The following is a 17,334-nucleotide window of genomic DNA, read 5'->3' on the forward strand; positions in this document are numbered from 1 at the left end:
CAGAAAAGATTTACAAGGACGTTGCTGGGGTTGGAGGGTTTGAGCTATAAGGGGAGGCTGGGACTCTATTCCCTGGAGCATCTGATGCTGAGGGGTGACCTTGTAGAGATTTATAAAATCATGAGGGGCATAGATAGAGTGAATAAGCCAAGGTCTTTTTCCCCCAAGGTAGGGGAGTCCGAAATGAGAAGGTTTTAGGTTTAAGGTGAGAGGGGAAAATTTTAAAAGGGAAAAATTTGAGGGGTAACTTTTTCATGCAAAGGGTGGTGTGTGTATGGAATGAGCTGCCAGAGGAAGTGGTGGAGGCTGGTACAATAACAACATTTAAAAGGCATCTGGATGGGTACATGAATAGGAAGGTTTTAGAGGGACAGGGGCCAAATGCTGGCAAATGGGACTAGATCAGATTGGGAAGTGTGGTCAACTTGGACCAGTTGGACTGAAGGGCCTGTTTCCAGGCTGGGGTGACTCTATGACTCAACAACGTAAGCAGCAAAAGGGGATGACGATATGACAAGACAGAGAGGCATGGTTAGGGAGGGGAGGAGGTGAATGAAGAATCTATGTCAACATTTAACTGCCTGAAGAAACAAATGGGGATTCGAACGTGTTTGTGATCTCAAATTGTCGAACCCGATGTTGAGTCTGGAACTAAGGATGTCAAAGTTCACCCAGTTCCTTCTCAAATCACAGACAGACACCAGGGCGACGGTCTGTCACTGACTGGATACAGGATTCAAGGCTTATCCCAGCTGGCAGATTAGAAATCTGGAGACGGTCCAAGGTGACCCTGTGGATGGGCCCAGAGTTTTGCCTCCTCACCGGAACGCCAAACTCCATCTCTGATCGCTGGGACTTTCCGGATTTTTGAGGCCAATTCGAAACCGCCCACCTAAATTGACGTAGCGACAAACATGAGAGAGCTTGGCGTTCAAAAAATAAATACGCCCATCCCCGTTCGAGATGCAAAACGCTAAGTAAGCTCCTCACATCCCATTACACACAAGCAGTGTTGTTAATTTCTCCAAAATTGTCATGTCCATCAGCTAAATGTGGTTAACCTGCATTACGGATGGGGCGAATTGCATTTGGTGTAGAAATAAAACTGGAGTAATGGATGTTTTAAAAGATCAGATCGATACCAATGCACACGAGAGGCCCAGCGGTTAGTGCTAGGTTCTCGTTACATTGGGAGATGTGTGCTTTTTGTGTTGAGATGTACAAAAAGGAGAAGAGAGGCCTAATTGGATGTGTGCCCCTTAGAGAATAAGGCTGGGGGAATAATTACGGGGAAACAGGATTTGGCAGAGGAGTTACACAGCCATTGAGTCATACAGCACAGAAACAGACCCTGTCGAACATAATCCTGAATTAAACTAGTCCCATCTGCCTGCTTCTGGCCTGTATCGCTCCAAGCCTTTCCTAATCATGTACTTATCCAAATGTCTTTTAAATGTTGTAACTGTGCCCACATCCACCACTTCCTCAGGACTTTCATTCCACACGCAAATCATTCACTGTGGAAAAAAATTTGCCCCTTATGTCTTTTTTAAATCTGTCCTCTCATGTTAAAAATGTACCCCTTACTTTTGAAATTTCCCATCCTATTAACTATTTTATTTTATTATTATATAAACTTTATAAACTTCTATATGGTCGCCTCTCAACCTCCTACGCACCAGTGAAAAAAGTCCCAGCCTATCCAGCTTCTCCTTATGACTCAAACCCTCCATTCCTGGCAAAATCCTGGTAAGTCTCTTCTGAACCCTTTCCAGCTTAATAATATCCTTCGTATAATGGGGAGACTAGAACTGGACACAGTGCTCCAGAAGAGGCCTCAACAACGTCCTGTACAACCTCAACATGACGTCCCAACTCCTATGCTCAAAAGGTCTGAGCAATGAAGGCAAACGTGCTAAACGCCTTCTTAACCACCCTGTCTACATGTGACGCAAACCTCAAAGAATTATGTACCTGAACCCCCTAGGCCTCTCTGTTCTACAACACTACCCAAGGCCCTGGATTAATTGTATAAGCTCTAGCCCTGTTTGTTGTACCAAAATGCAATACCCTGTATATATCCAGATTGAACTCCATCTGGCACAGGTAGAAGATGCTAACAGCCTCCAAAATTACTAAATAATCAAAGAGTTAGAGAGGAAATAAACACAATAATAATCACTTCAAAAAATGTGCCAAAGGCTGATAAGCATTTGAAAGGATGCATCCTTGGATATCAAAAGATGTGGATAGCAGATGCACTGGCCATTATCTTCCAGGAATACTTAGATTCTAGAAAAAGTCCCAGAGGATTGGAAAACCACCAACGTACCACCTTTATTTTCAGAAATCCAGTAACGAAGACAGAGGGTGGTGGTGCTTTTCAGACTGGAGGCCTGTGACCAGCAGTGTGCCACAAGGGTTGGTGCTGGGCCCACTGCTTTTTCTCATTTACATAAATAATTTGCGTGACCACAGGAGGTATGGTTGGTAAGTTTGCAGATGACAACAAAATTGGAGGTTGTAGTGGACAGTGAAGAAGGTTACCTCAGAGTACAATGGGACCTTGATCAGATGGGCCAATGGGCCGAGGAGTGGCAGACGGAGTTTAATTTAGATAATTGTGAGGTGCTGCATTTTGGAAAAGGGACATCAGGGCAGGACTTATACACTTAATGGTAAGGTCCTGGGGAGTGTTGCTGAACAAAGAGACCTTGGGGTGCAGGTTCATAGCTCCTTGAAAAGTGGAGTCGCAGGTAGACAGGGCGGTGAAGAAGGTGCTTGGTATACTTGCCTGTAATGGTCAGTGCATTGAGTATAGGAGTTGGGAGGGTCATGTTGTGGCTGTACAGGACATTAGGCAGGCCACTTTTGGAATACTGTATTCAATTCTGGTCTCCCTGCTTTAGGAAGGATGTTGTGAAACATGAAAAGGTTCAGAAAAGATTAACAAGGATGTTGCCAGAGTTGGAGGCTTTGAGCTATGGGGAGGCTGAATAGGCTGGGGCTATTTTCCCTGGTGTGTTGAAGGCTGAGGGGTGACCTTATAGAGGTTTATAAAATCATGAGGGGCAAGGATAGGTGAATAGTGAAGGTCTTTTCTCTAGTGTGGGGGAGTCAAAAACTAGAGGGCATAGGTTTAAGGTGAGAGGGGAAAGATTTAAAAGGGACTTGAGGGGTAACCTTTTCACATAGAGGGTGGTGCGTGTATGGAACGAGCTGCCAGAGGAAGTGGTGGAAGCTGGTACAATTAAAACATTTAAAAGGCATTTGAATAGGAAGGGGAATTTGGTCCAAATGCTGGCAAATTTATCTAGGATATCTGGTCAGCATGGACGAGTTGGACTGAAAGGTCTGTTTCCGTGCTGTGCATCTCTATGACTGTAACAATAGGCCAGTTAGCTCAAGAGGGAAAGTGTTAGAACCTGTTATAAAGGATGTGATAGCAGAGCATTTAGAAATACATCAAGCAGAATGGAGGAGGAAATCATGTCTGACAAATCTACAAGAATTCTTTGAGGAGGTAACAAGCAGGATAGATAAAGGGGAAACAGTGGAGGTCATGTATTTGCATTTTCAGAAGGAGTTTGTTAAGGCATGGCACATTAAACAGCTTAATAAGAACCCAGGGTGTTGGAGAGGGTATGTTAGCATGGATGGAGGATTGGCTGACCAATAGAAGACAGAGAGTTGGGATAAAGGGGGCATTTTCAGGACAGCAACCTGTGGAATGCCACAGGGAGCAGTACTGGGCCACATTAATGTGTGCTATATATTAATGACTCTCGAGGGGAGTGAATGTACAATTGCCAAGATGACACAAAAATAGGTGGATTGCAAGTCATGAGGATGACACAAAGAGTCTGCAGAGGGATATAGACAGGTTAAGTGAGTGGGTGATATTGACAGACGGAATGTGATGTGGGGAAACATGAGGGTATGCGCTTTGGCAGGAAGATGAGAGGAGCTGAATGTTATTTAAGATGGAGAAAGACTGCAGAAAGCTGGAGCAGAGAGGGATTTGAGGAATCCTCATCCATGAATCACAAAAAGCCAGCATTCAGGTTCAGCGGGGATTACAGAAACTGAATGGAATATTGGCCTTTTATTTCAAAAGGGAATGGAGTATAAAAGTGGAGAGGTTTCACTAAAACTAGCAGACACAACTGGAAATATTGTGAACAGTTTTGGGGTCCAGTGTCTAAGGAAAGATAGAAAAAAAAACAAAGAACAATACAGCCCAGGAACAGGCCCTTTGGCCCTGCAAGCCTGTGCTGACACATTTTGTCCTTCCATATTAAAACTGTCTTCACTTACAGGATCCCTATCCATCTTTTCCCTTCCCATTCATATATTTGTCTAGGTGCTTCTGGAAAGCTGCTATTGTGTCTGCTTCTACCACCTCCTCTGGCAGCATATTCCAGGCACTCACCACCCTTTGTGTGAAAAAACTTGCCTCGCACATCTCTTTTAAACTTCCCACCTTCACACCTTGAACCTGCAACTTGTCTATCCTTACCCTCAATGCCCTTTCCAATGAAGGCAAGCATGTCATAAACCGTTTTTACTCCCTTATCTACCTGCGCTGCCATCTTCAGTGATATGTGGATCTGCACACCCAGATCCCTCTGCATATCAATACTCCTAAGGGCTCTGCCATTCAGTGTAATATTTCCACCTATATGTGACCTTCCAAAATGCATCACCTCACACGTGTCTGGATTAAATGATATCTGCCATTTTTCTGCCCATGCCTCTAACTGATCTACATCCTCCTGCATCCTTTGACAATTCTCCTCACCATCTGCAACTCCTCCAATCTTTGTATCATCTGCAAACTTACTAATTAGACTAGATACATTTTCCTCCAAATCATTTATGTAGGCCACGAACAGCAGAGGTCCCAATACTAATCCTTGTGGAACACCACTAATCACAGCCCTCCATTCCGAAAAGCATCCTTCCACCGCTACCCTCTGTCTCCTGTGACTAAGCCAGTTCTGTATCCATCTTGCCAGCTCACCCCTGATACCATGTAACCTCACCTTTTGTACCAGTCTGCCATGAGAGACCTTGTCAAAGGCTTTACTGAAGTCCATGTAGACAACAAAAACTGCTTTTCCCTCATCAATCATCTTCAATACCTCCTCAAAAAAACTCCATCAAGTTAGTGAGGCACGACCTCCCCCCACAAAACAATGCTGTCTATCAGTAATAAGTCCATTTACTTCTAAATGCGTATAGATCTCGTCCCTGAGAATCTTTTCCAATAATTTCCCTACCATCAACATGACATTCGCAGGCCTGTAATTTCCAGGATTATCCCTGCTACCCCTCTTAAACAGTGGGACAGCATTGGCTAATCTCCAGTCCTCTGCAACCTCATTAGGGCTAAAAAGGATACAAAGATGTCTGTCAATGCTCCAGCAATTTGTTCTCTTCCATCCCTCAATATTCTGGAACAGATCTCATCAGGACCCGGGCACTTAATTTTTTTTTTCCTTAATTCATTCATGGGATGAGGGTGTCACTGTGTAGGGCAGCATTTTATTGCCCAGAGGGCAGTTATGAGTCAACCATATTGCTGTGGGTCTGAAGTCACATGTAGGCCAGGCCAGGTAAGGATGGCAGTTTCCTTCCCTAAAGGACATTAGTGAACCAGATGGGTTTTTCTGACAATTGACAGTGGATTCATGGTCATCATTAGATTCTTAATTCCAGACATTTATTGAATTCAAATTCCACCATCTGCACTGGCAGGTTGCAAACGCGGGTCCCCAGAACATTATCTGGGTCTCTGGATTAACAGTCCAGCGATAATACCATTAGGCCATCACCTCCCCAAATTATCTACCATAATACTTTTTAGGATGCACAACATTGCTCCTTTTTAATAGTGTTTTGGCTTAGAGATTTGACACTCCCATCCCTGAGATCATCCTCCACCACTTCCTTCTGTTTGGTGAATACCAATGCAAAGTATTCATTTAGGACGTCACCTCCCTCTTCTGGTTCCACACGTAGATTCCCTCCTTTGTCCTGGAGTGGGCTAATCCTTTCCCTGGCTACCTTCCTGCATTTTATATATGTATAAAAAGCCTTGGGATTTTCTGTAATCCTGTTTGCTAACACCTTTTCATGATCCCTTTTAGCCCTTTTAATTCCTTATATGCTTCAAGGGCTTCGGTAGTTCCCATCCTCCTAAACCTTATGTCTGCTTCCTTTTTCTTTTTAACCAAGATCATAACATCCCTGGTCATCCAAGGTTTACATAACTTGCCATACCTATCCTTCATTCTCCCAGAAATGTGCCGCTCCTGAACTCTTACCAACTGCCATTTGAAATACTCCCACATGTTCGAAACAGCTATCTCCAATCAAAATTCTCCAGTTCCTGCCTAATATTGTAGTTTGCCTTCCCCCAGTTTAACATCTTCACCCGAGGACTGCTGTTATCCCTATCCATGAGTATCTTAAAACTCATGGTGTTATGGTCACTATTCCCGGAATGAACCCCTCCACTGAAACTTCACTCACCTGGCCGTCCTCATTTCCCAAAACCAGGTCCAGTATAACCCCTTCCCTGCTTGGATTGTTTACATACTGTGTCAAGAATCCCTCCTGAATGGTCCTTACAAATTCTGCCCCATCCAAGCTCCTAGCACATAGTAAGTCCCAGTCAATATAGGCAAAGTTAAAATCACCCACCACAACAACCCTGCTGTTTTTACATCTTTCCAAAATCTGTCAACATATTCTCTCCTCTATCTCCCACTGGCTGTTGGGAGGCCTGTAATGTACCCTGAGCATTGTGATTCACCTTTTCTATTCCTGAGTTCTTGCTGCACAAGTTCTCTGATGCATCCTCCCTCAATACAGCTGTGAGATACTCATTTACAGTAATACAACTTCTCCACCCCTTTTACCACCCCTTCCATGACACCTGAAACATCTAAATCCTGGGATATTCAGCTACCAGTCCTGTCCCTCTTTTAGCCAAGTCTCTAATCACAATAATGTCATAGTTCCAAGTACTAACCAAAGCTCTAAAGTTCATCTGCCTTGCCTATTATACTTCTTGTATTGAAGCACATGCATTTCAGACCACCTGCTCTGCACTTTTCAGCAACGTTTTCCTGTCTGTTCTTGTTCTTAGTCATGTTTGGCTTGGTTTCTACCTCTGACTCAATTTCTGCATCTACTGCCATACTTGTCTGGCTACCTTGCCCCTGCCACACAAGCTTAAATCCTTCCCAACCACTCTACCAAGTATCTCCAGCATCAGAGGCACTTCAGAGAAGGTTCATTCGGCTAATCCTAGGTATAGAGGGACTGTCTTATGAGGAGAGGTTGTGTAGGTTAGGCCTGGACTCATTTAGAAGAATGACAGGCGACCTTATTGAAGCACACAAGATTCTTACAGGAGATGTGGGGAGGTTAACATTGAACATAGTACAGTGCAGCACAGGAACAGGCCCTTCGGCCCATCATATCTGTGCCAACCATGTTGCTATTCGAAACTAATCCCATCTTCCTCCAAATGGTCCATATCTCTCTATTCCCTGCCTGTTCATTTGTCTGTTTAAATGCCTCTTAAACATTGCTATCGTATCTGCTTCTACCACCTCCCCTGGTATTCCCAGCACCTATCACATTCTGTGTAAAAAAAACTTGCCTCACGAATCTCCTTTAAACATTTCCCCTCTCACCTTAAACCTATGCCCCTGGGTATTTGACGTTTCCTGGGTAAAAAAAAACTCCAACTATCCACTCTATCATGCCTCTCATAATTTTATCGACTTCTATCAGGTCGCCCCGTCAGCATCCGATGCTCTAGTGAAAACAATCCAAGTTTGCCCAACCTCTCCTTATAGCTGATACACTCCAATCCAGGCAACATCCTGGTAAACCTCTCCTGCACCCTCTCCAAAGTCTCCACATCTTTCCTGTAGTGTGGTGACCAGAACTGCCCACAGTGCTCCAATGCGGCCTCACTGAAGTTTTATACAGCTGCAACATGACTTGCCAACTCTTATATTCAATGCCCCGACCGATGAAGGCAAGTTTACCATACGCCTTCCTTACCACCTTATCACCTTGTGTTGCCACTTTTAGGGAGCTACGGACTTTAACCCCAAGATCCCTCTGCATATCAACGCTGTTCAGGGTCCTACCATTTACTGTATGCTCTCCTCTTGCATTTGACCTCCCAAAATGCATCACCTCACTCTTGCCTGGATTAAACTCCATCTGCTATTTCTCCGCCCAACTTTCCATCTGATCTATATCCCGCTGCATCCTTTGATAACTTTCCACAACTCCACCAGTTTTCGTGTCTGCAAACTTACTAATCAGACCACCTACAATTTCATCCCAATTATTTATATATACTACAAACAACAGAGGTCCCAGCACTGATCCTTGTGGAACACCACTGATCACAGACCTCCAGTCAGAAAAAACACCCTTCCACTCTCTGTTTTCTATGACCAACCCAATTTTGTATCCAACTTGCCAACTCACCTTGGATCCCCTGTGACCTAATCTTCTGGACCAGCCTTCCATCAGGGATCTTGTCAAATGTTTTAGTAAAGTCTATGTCAACAACATTCACAAGTTATTTCCCCTTGTGGGAGGGTCTAGGATTACAGGACATCATCTCAGAATAAGGGGTCACCCATTGAAGACAGAGACGAGGAGGAATTTCTTCTTTTAGGGAAGTGTAAATCTATGGAATTCTTTACCGCAGAGGGCTGTAGGGGTCGGGTCATTAAGTATATTCAAGGCTGAGATAGATTTTTTTAAACAGGAAGGGAATCAAGGGCTATGGGCAAAAGGCAGGAAAATTGGAGCAGAGGATGATCAGATCAGCCAATACCTCATTGAACGGCAGAGCAGACTTGATGGGCTGAGTGGCCTACTTCTGCTCCTATGTTTTGTGGTGCTATGATACCGAAAACAGAGAATGCCAGAGAAACTCAGCAGGTCTGGCAGCATCAAAAACAGAATGACCATTGCGGGTCAGGTCTGATATGACTCCTCTTCGAAACGGACAAGAGACGTGGGAAAGTGATCAGTTTCATCCCATTAACAAAGGCAGGGGGTGGAGGAGAAGGCTACACACACAAGAGAGAGTCAGGATAACATCCAAAGACAAATCATTTTGGACTTGAAACATTAACTCCATCTCGATATCCACAGACTTGCTGTGTTTGTCCAAACACTTTCTGTTTACATTTAAGGTCGGGGGAAGCTTAGAGAGAGAGGGAGAGGGAGTTTGGAGGTCAAAGAAGTGGTATTTGACCTAGAGAAGAGAAAATAACTCCAATGCTGGTATAGAGATCAGCTATCATCACTTCACAACACTGATACATTCACTAAACCCAAATTGATGAGCATTTCAGCCGGCAATCTGTCATAAGCCAGATGTGATGTCACTGAAAAGCAGGGTTTCTGGCGATCATGCTCAGCTTTTGTTTCAGGTCAAAACAGAGAGGATTGAAAGAGATTTTAAGCTGACAGCGCTTTGTGGAGGATCAGTGCTTGATGAAGAACCTGGTCCAGAAATGGGGGCGAGTGTCATTTTGAAAGAGGTGTCAAGACATTTAAAATTGGCGTCTGTAGTCGAAGGAGACCTGGAGGGCCTACAGTATTTTAAACAGACAAAAGCAGAAGGTCTTTCCAGTCTTTCCTTCACACTTACTGCAGACAATGTTTTTAAGGATTGAATGGGCTTAAAACTGGGAAACCTTTGTTTTGCATCGGAGACAGTTCACTCGATTGATTTGAGAGATGAGGGGGGTTTGTCTTATGCAGAGAGATTGAGCAGGTTAGGCCCATCCTCTCCAGGAGTTTAGAAGAACAAGAGAAGATCTAATTAGACGATGCTAAAGCGGACTGATAAAGTAGATGTAGAGAGGATGTTTCCTCACATGGGGTGAGGAAACCTCTAGTGAAAACAATCCAAGTGGAACGAGAGGTTGTCGTTTGAGGGTAAAGGGTGGTAGATTTAAAGCAGAGTTGAGGAGGAAATTATTTCTCTCAAAGGGTCGTGAATCTGTGGAGTTCATTCCCCCCAGTGCAGTGGATGCTGTAACACTGAGAAATTGAGGGCAGGACTTGTACTCTTAATGGGGAGATTTGCTGAACAAAGAGACCTTGGAGTGCAGGTACATAGTTCCTGGAAAGTGGAGTCGCAGATAGGGTAGTGAAGAAGGCGTTTGGTACGCTTGCCTTTATTGGTCATTGCATTGAGTATGGAAGTTGGGAGGTCATATTGCAGCTGTACAGGACATTGGTGAGGCCACTTTTGGAATATTGCATTCAGTAACGGTCTCCTTGCTATAGGAAGGACATTGTGAAACTTGAAAGGCTGCAAGAAAGATTTACAAGGATGTTACCACGGTTGGAGGGTTTGAGCCATAGTGAGAGGTTGAATAGGCTGGGACTGTTTTCCCTGGAGTATCAGAGGCTGAGGGGTGACCTTATAGAGGATTGTAAAATCATGAGGGGCAGGGGTAGAGTGAATAGCCAAGGCTTTTTTATCCCCAGAGTAGGGGATTCCAAAACTAGAGGGCATAGGTTTAAGGTGAGAGGGGAAGGATTGAAAAGGGATAAGAGGGGCAACTTTTTCACGCAGAGAGTGGTGTGTGTATGGAATGAGCTGCCAGAGGAAGTGGTAGAAGCTGGTATAATTACTCCATTTAAAAGGCATCAGGATGGGTACATGAATAGAAAGGGTTTAGAGGGATAGGGGCCAAATGCTGGCAAATTGGGACTCGATTAATTTAGGATATCTGGGCGGGGTGGATGAGTTGGACTGAAAGATCACTTTCCATGCTGTATACCTCTATGACTCTGCATTTAAGGAGGCGATAAGATTTTTAATCAGTAATAGGTTCAAGGGAGCAGGCGGGAAAGTGGAGTGGAGGCCGAGATGAGATCAGCGATGATGGTACTGAACGGTGGAGCAGGCTCAAGAGGCTGAGTGGCCTATTCCTGCTCCTAGTTTTTCCGAGCATCATGACCAACAAGAACAAGCAAAGTAGGCCTTTGAGTAAGACTTTAGTGAAGGTTTGATATTTGCCATCAATCCACAGTTACATAGGGATACAGAAACTGGAGTAGGCCCTTTGGGGCTGCTCTGTCACTCAGTAAGATCGTGTCTGTTCTGTGCATTCCATGTTCCCACCCCTCATAGGAATCAATCACTGTGTGCCTTAAAAATGTCCACTTTCTAAGGGAGAGAGTTCCAAAGGATAGGATTGCACTGGAAAGGGGTGCGGAGGAGATTCACCAGGATATTGCCCTGGGATGGACCAGGTTAGAGGCTGGATAAGCTCGGGCTGTTTTCTTTGAAGAGAAGGCTGAGGGGGCATTGACAGAGGTGTATAAGATTATGAGGGACATGGATAGGGTGGATAGAAGGCAGCTGTTCCCCTTAGTCAAAGGGTCAACAAGGGGGAAGGGGGACATTATTTTAAGATGAAAGATTTAGAGGGGATTTGAGGATAATCTTTCTCATCCAGAGGAATTAGAAGGTTAGGTGAGGCAAGAAATCTCACAATCTTTAAAATGTACTTGGATGAGCACTTGGAATGGCCTAACATTCATGGCTTTGGGCCTAGTGCGGGAAAGTGGGACCAGTGTTGATTTAGAGCAGTTTTAGTCAGTACAGACTCGATGGGCTGAAGGGCCTCATTTGAACCATGCAATCCAATGATTCTATGGTAGACAATTAGAATCTCAAAGCAGAGTAGTTAAGAATATGGAAACTTGGTTAAATCACACAGAGGAATTCTGAAGTATTCTGGTCTCCACATTTAAGAAAGAGGAGATGCAAAGAAAGAGAAAAAAAATGCCTCAGGAGAACTTCAGAAGGAGAAGCTTTTTTTTAATTCCACATGTGATGTGGGCATCATTGGCTGGGTCAGCATTTATAATCCCTCTAAGAGTCACCTTTGAACTGAGTGGCTTGCTCAGCCATTTAAGAGAGTTGTTGCGATGTGTTTGGAGTCGCATGTCGGCCAAGACTGGGTGATGTCGATCCCAACTTTTCCACTAAATTATTTACCAGTCATTTCCTTAGTATCCCAGCCGGTCAGGAGGTTATGTTGGAGCTGTACAGGACTTTGGTTAGACCACAGCTGGAGGACTGTGTGCAGTTCTGGTCCCCGCTGTGGATGGGATTGCACTGTAAGTGGGGGCGGGGGGGGGGGGGGGGAGGGGGGGGGGGGGTGCGGGGGATCTGGCGGGGGGGGGGGGGGGGGGGGGGCATGTAGAGGAGAGTCACCAGGACATTGCCCGGGATGGAGTAGGTTACAGGCTGGATAAGCTCGGGCTGTTTTCTTTGGAGCAGAGAAGGCTGGGGGGAAACCTAATAGAAGTGGATAAGATTATGAGGGGCAATGGACAGAGGGGATAGAAAGCAGCTCATCCTCTTGGCTTAAGGATCAATAAGAATGGGATATACTGTTAAAGCTAAAGGCAAGAGGTTTGCAGGAGGGATGTGGATTTGAGGAAAAATATTTTCACCCACAGGGTGTTGGGAATCTGGAATGCATTGCCTAGGAGAGGATTAGAGGTGGGAAACCGCACAACCTTTAAAAAGAACTTACATGGGCACATGAAATGTCATAACATTCAAGTTTAGAGTGGGACTAATGTGGATATCTTAGCAAAGAATGGATGAGCCAAATGACTGTGTACAGAATTGAACGTTGTATTCAAGATGTGGTCTCATCAATACCCTGCGTAACTGAAGTGTCACCTCCCCTCATTAAGGTTCAATTTGTAATAAAGGATAGCATTCCCTTTGCGTTCTGCACTACTTGCTGTATCTGCATACTAACTTTTTGTGATTCGCACACTCGAACACACAGATCCAACAATACCCCGGAATTTTACAGTCCTCTGTTTAATAGTTCCTTGGAGGTCGAGTTGTGATGGATAGTGAAGGTGGCGTTTGGTACGCTCGCCTGCATTGGTCGGTGCATTGAGTATAGGAGTTGGGAGGTCATGTTTTGGCCGTACAGGACATTGGTGAGGCCACTTTGGAGTACTGTCTTCAATTCTGGTCTCCCTGCCATAGGAAGGATATTGTGAAACTTAAAAGGGTTCAAAAAAGATTTACAAGGATGTTGCCAGGGTTGGAGGGTTTAAGCTGCAGGGAGAGGCTGAATAGGCTGGGGGCTGTTTTCCCTGGAGCATCGGAAGCTGAGGGGTGACCTTTTAGAGGTTTATAAAACCATGAGGAGCGTCGATAGGGTGAATAGTCAAGGTCTTTTCCCCAGGGTAGGGGAGTCTGAAACGCGAGGGTTTAGGTTTAAGGTGAGAGGGGAAAGATTTAAAAGGGATATGAGGGGCAACTTTTTCACGCAGAGGGTGGTGCATGTATGGAACGAGCTGCCAGAGGAAGTAGTGGAGGCTGGTACAATGACAACATTTATAAGTCATATGGATGGGGACATGAACAGGAAGGGTTTAAGAGGGATGTAGGCCAAATGCTGGCAAATAGGACTTGATTAATTTGGGATATCTGGTCAGTATGGGCGAGTTGGGCCGAAGGGCCTGTTTCCATGCTGGACAGCTCTATAACATGCTGATTTTAAAACAAAATTCTTCCTACCAAAGTGAGCAACATTATTATTGCTCTGTTCCTGTCCTAGTGGAGAAAAATGAGGAGTATCACTCGAGGAATTGCCAATGACTGGGGCTTTAACATTGATTCTGAAGGTAAATGCCATCTGCACCCATGTTACATGCAGTGGCTCTTGCCCAGTTGGAGGTGGACATATCATTAATCCCTCTGGGAAAGGTGTGCACAGAAAAAAAAAACAACATCCTGTTGGGCCACACCAACTCCCCGCAACATTCGAGCGCGTCATGATGAATCATAGAATCCCTACAGTGTGGAACCAGGCCATTTGGATCATCGAGTCTGCACCAACCCTCCAAAGAGCATCCCACCCAGACTCACCCCCTACTCTATCCCTGTAACGCTGCATTTGCCATGGCTAACCCACCTAGCCTGCACACAATGGGGCAATTCAGCATGGCCAATCCACCCTAACCAGCACATCATGGGATTACGGGAGGAAACTAGAACACCCGGAGAAAACCCCATGCAGACACGGGGAGAATGCGTAAACTCCACACAGACAGTTGCCCGAGGGTGGAATCGATCCCTGGTCCCTGGCACGGTGAGGCAGCAGTGCTAACCACTGAGCCACCGTGATGCCTTGAAGTGGTCTCTCGTCTCCCTGAAACTCGGTCTATTACAGGAGAAAGCTGTGGCACACTGACATTTGGGTCAATGCATCAAATTTTTTTACAGCTCCCACAAAGGCTCAACGTAGCCTCCCGACATGCAGCTAAGGGTACGAGACCCGTATTAAACCATGGGCTAGAGAAAGCTTGCCATGACATGTTGATTCAAAAGGAGCTCAATCCCATCCACTTTGCGATACCAGACACGGACTTTTGATTTTATTTATTATTGTCATATGTACCTAGGTACAGTGAAAAGTTTTGTTTTGTGCGCGGTACAGGCAGCTCATACCATGCAACGTGCATTAGGGTAAGAGCAAGGAATACAATGTTGCAGCTGCAGAGAAGGTGCATAGAGAGCGAGATCAACATGACGTTTGAAATTTGAGGTCCAATCAGTAGACTAATAACAGCAGGGAAGAAGCAGTTCTTCAACTTGTTGGTGTGTACGTTTAAGCTTTTGTATCTTCTGCCTGAGAGAAAAGGTTGGAAGAGATTATAACCAGGATGGGAGGGGTCTTTGATGATGTTGCCTTTCCAAGGTAGTGAGAAGTGCAGATGGAGTCAATGGATGGAAGGTGTGGGACTGGGATAACAAAGTGTGGATCTGGAGGAACACAGCAGGCCAGGCAGCATCAGAGAAACAGGAAAGCTGACATTTCAGGTCAGGACCCTTCTTCAGAAGTCTAGGTGAGGGACTGGGCTGTGTTGACGACACTCTGTAGTTTCTAACGGTCTTGGGAGGAGCAGTTGTCACACCAAGCCATGATGCATCCAGATAGAATGCTTTCTATGGTGCATCTGTAAAAGTTGGTGAGGGGCTTTGTGGACATGCCAAATTTCCTTAGCATCCTGAGGAAGGAGAGGCATTGTTGGGCCTTCTTGACCATCACATCAACGAGGATGGTCTAGGACAGATTGTTGGTGAACAGTTTTGCAGTGTCGTTTTACAAATAAAGCATCTTTTCTTCGCAAATCTATACATAAATCAAGAGCCTCAATCGACAGACCGAGACTGGGATGAGAGAGGACAGAGCAATCCCTACGGGCAATGCGATTTTAGTGGCAGCTCCAATCAGAATGGTTTCTGTTTCCATCCAAATCACCAAGTTAGGCCACACAGCGAGAGTATTGTGTGCAGTTCTGGAATCCACATTATAGGAGGGATGTGATAGCACTGGGAGACGGGGCAGAGGGAGATTTACCAGGATGTTGCCTTGTGGGGCCTGGAGAGTTTCAGATCTTGAAGAGAGATTGGGACAGACTGGAGTTGATGTCCTTAGAGCAGACAGGGTTGAGAAGGGAAATGATGGATAAAATTGATGAGGGGTATCAAAAGGGTAGACAGGAATAACTTTTCCCCTTGGTGAAGGGATCAATGACTGGGAGTGGTGGCGGGAAATGGGGAATAGATTTAAGGGAAGGGGCAGGAGGATTAGAGGGGGACGTGCAGAGAAATGTTTTACTCCAGAAGCTGGCGGGGAATCTGAAACTCACTGCCTGGGAGGGTAGTTAAGGTGAGGGATCTCACCTTCAAAATGGATGTGGATGAGCACTTGAAATGCTGTAAAGTTCAAGGCTATGGGCCTAGTGTGGGCAAGTGGAACCTGTGTAGATAGGGTGGCACAGATGGGCTGAAGGGCCTGTTCTGCACTCTATTAATCTAAGTCATACTGATGGAAGGCAATGGGGAGAAAGACAGGCGACTCCAATCCTCTCAGAGTTGCCATCGTCATGGACGACGTTGAAGAGAAGAGATGGGACAGGAAGCTCTGGGCAATTTCCTGCTGACAATGGTGGGGGTGGGGTGGGGGTGTGGGCGAGGTCTGTTGGGAAACGCCATCCCCATTTGAGTCAAAGTCCAAATCACAGAGACACGCAAACAGGTGGATTGGGAAAAGGTGTAGGCCAGACCGCTATTGGATAAGATCAGACCCGATCTGATTCAGCCCTTGTCCACCAGAATGTATGACCACAGCCTCCACTGCTCCCTCAGGAAGGCACTTAAGCCCCTCAGAGAAAAATACCCTCCCTCATCTCCATCTTAAATGGGCAAGCTCTTCCTCTGACATTGTCTCCCCTCTTTCTAATTCCTCCAAGGAGGGAGCAACATCCTCTCACCCTATCAAGTGTCCTCAGGATGTTTCAACAGATTATGTCTCTTACACTCTAATGGTTGTGCGGATCCCAGCCTTTATCAAATGAGATAAATGCCTGGCCGCTAGTCCAAATATCAGTTGAGTGACCTTCTCTGCACTGGCCTAAGTGTGTTTATATCCCTCCTTTGACATATCACCAATGCCCGATACAACTGTACCAAGACATCCCTTTCTTTTTCATACTCCATTCCCTCACAATAAACGACCTGGACCCCATTTGTCTCATGACTTGCTGCAAAATTAGGTGCTTTATATATTACAAAACCCAGGTCTGTCTGTCACACAAATTTGTGACGTTTAGATCATCAGGATTGTGGGAATAGGTTTGAGCAGCACACACAGCACTCTCTTTGCAGTATGCACTCCTACCTTAACTGAAAAGACAACAGAAAAGTTCCATTCAGCAAGACTGTACAGGAGCACCTTCCAAACTCCAATAAAAGGGCATTTCCTGACCACAGGAAGCAAAAGGAGATGTTGTTTTAGATGGAGTGACCGAGCACAGCCATTTGTTAGAAAATCCACACAAAGCTGAGTGGGCGAGTGAGCCGTGAGGAGGATGCAGAGTATGATTCGGATGAGTTCATTGAGTGGGCAGAAGCAGTTTAATGGGAATTGGTGAGAGGTTATCCACTCTGGGAGCAGAAACTGGAAACCAGATTATTTTTGGAACGGTATTTAATTGGGGAAAGGGAGGGGGGAGGTGCAACGAGACCTGGATGTCTCTCCTCCACCAGTCGCTGAAAGTCAGCCTTGTAGGACCAGCGGGTGGTGAAGAAGGCAACATGGGATGCTGGCCTTCATGGCAAGAGGATGTGTGTGCAGGAGCCGGAATATCTCGCTGCAATCAGACAGGGCGAGAACACACCCTGGAATATTGCGCGAGAGGTTTGGGTCTACTTATCCG

This window comes from Rhincodon typus, chromosome 40, assembly GCF_021869965.1.
Source record: "Rhincodon typus isolate 14 chromosome 40, sRhiTyp1.1, whole genome shotgun sequence".
NCBI lineage: Eukaryota > Metazoa > Chordata > Chondrichthyes > Orectolobiformes > Rhincodontidae > Rhincodon > Rhincodon typus.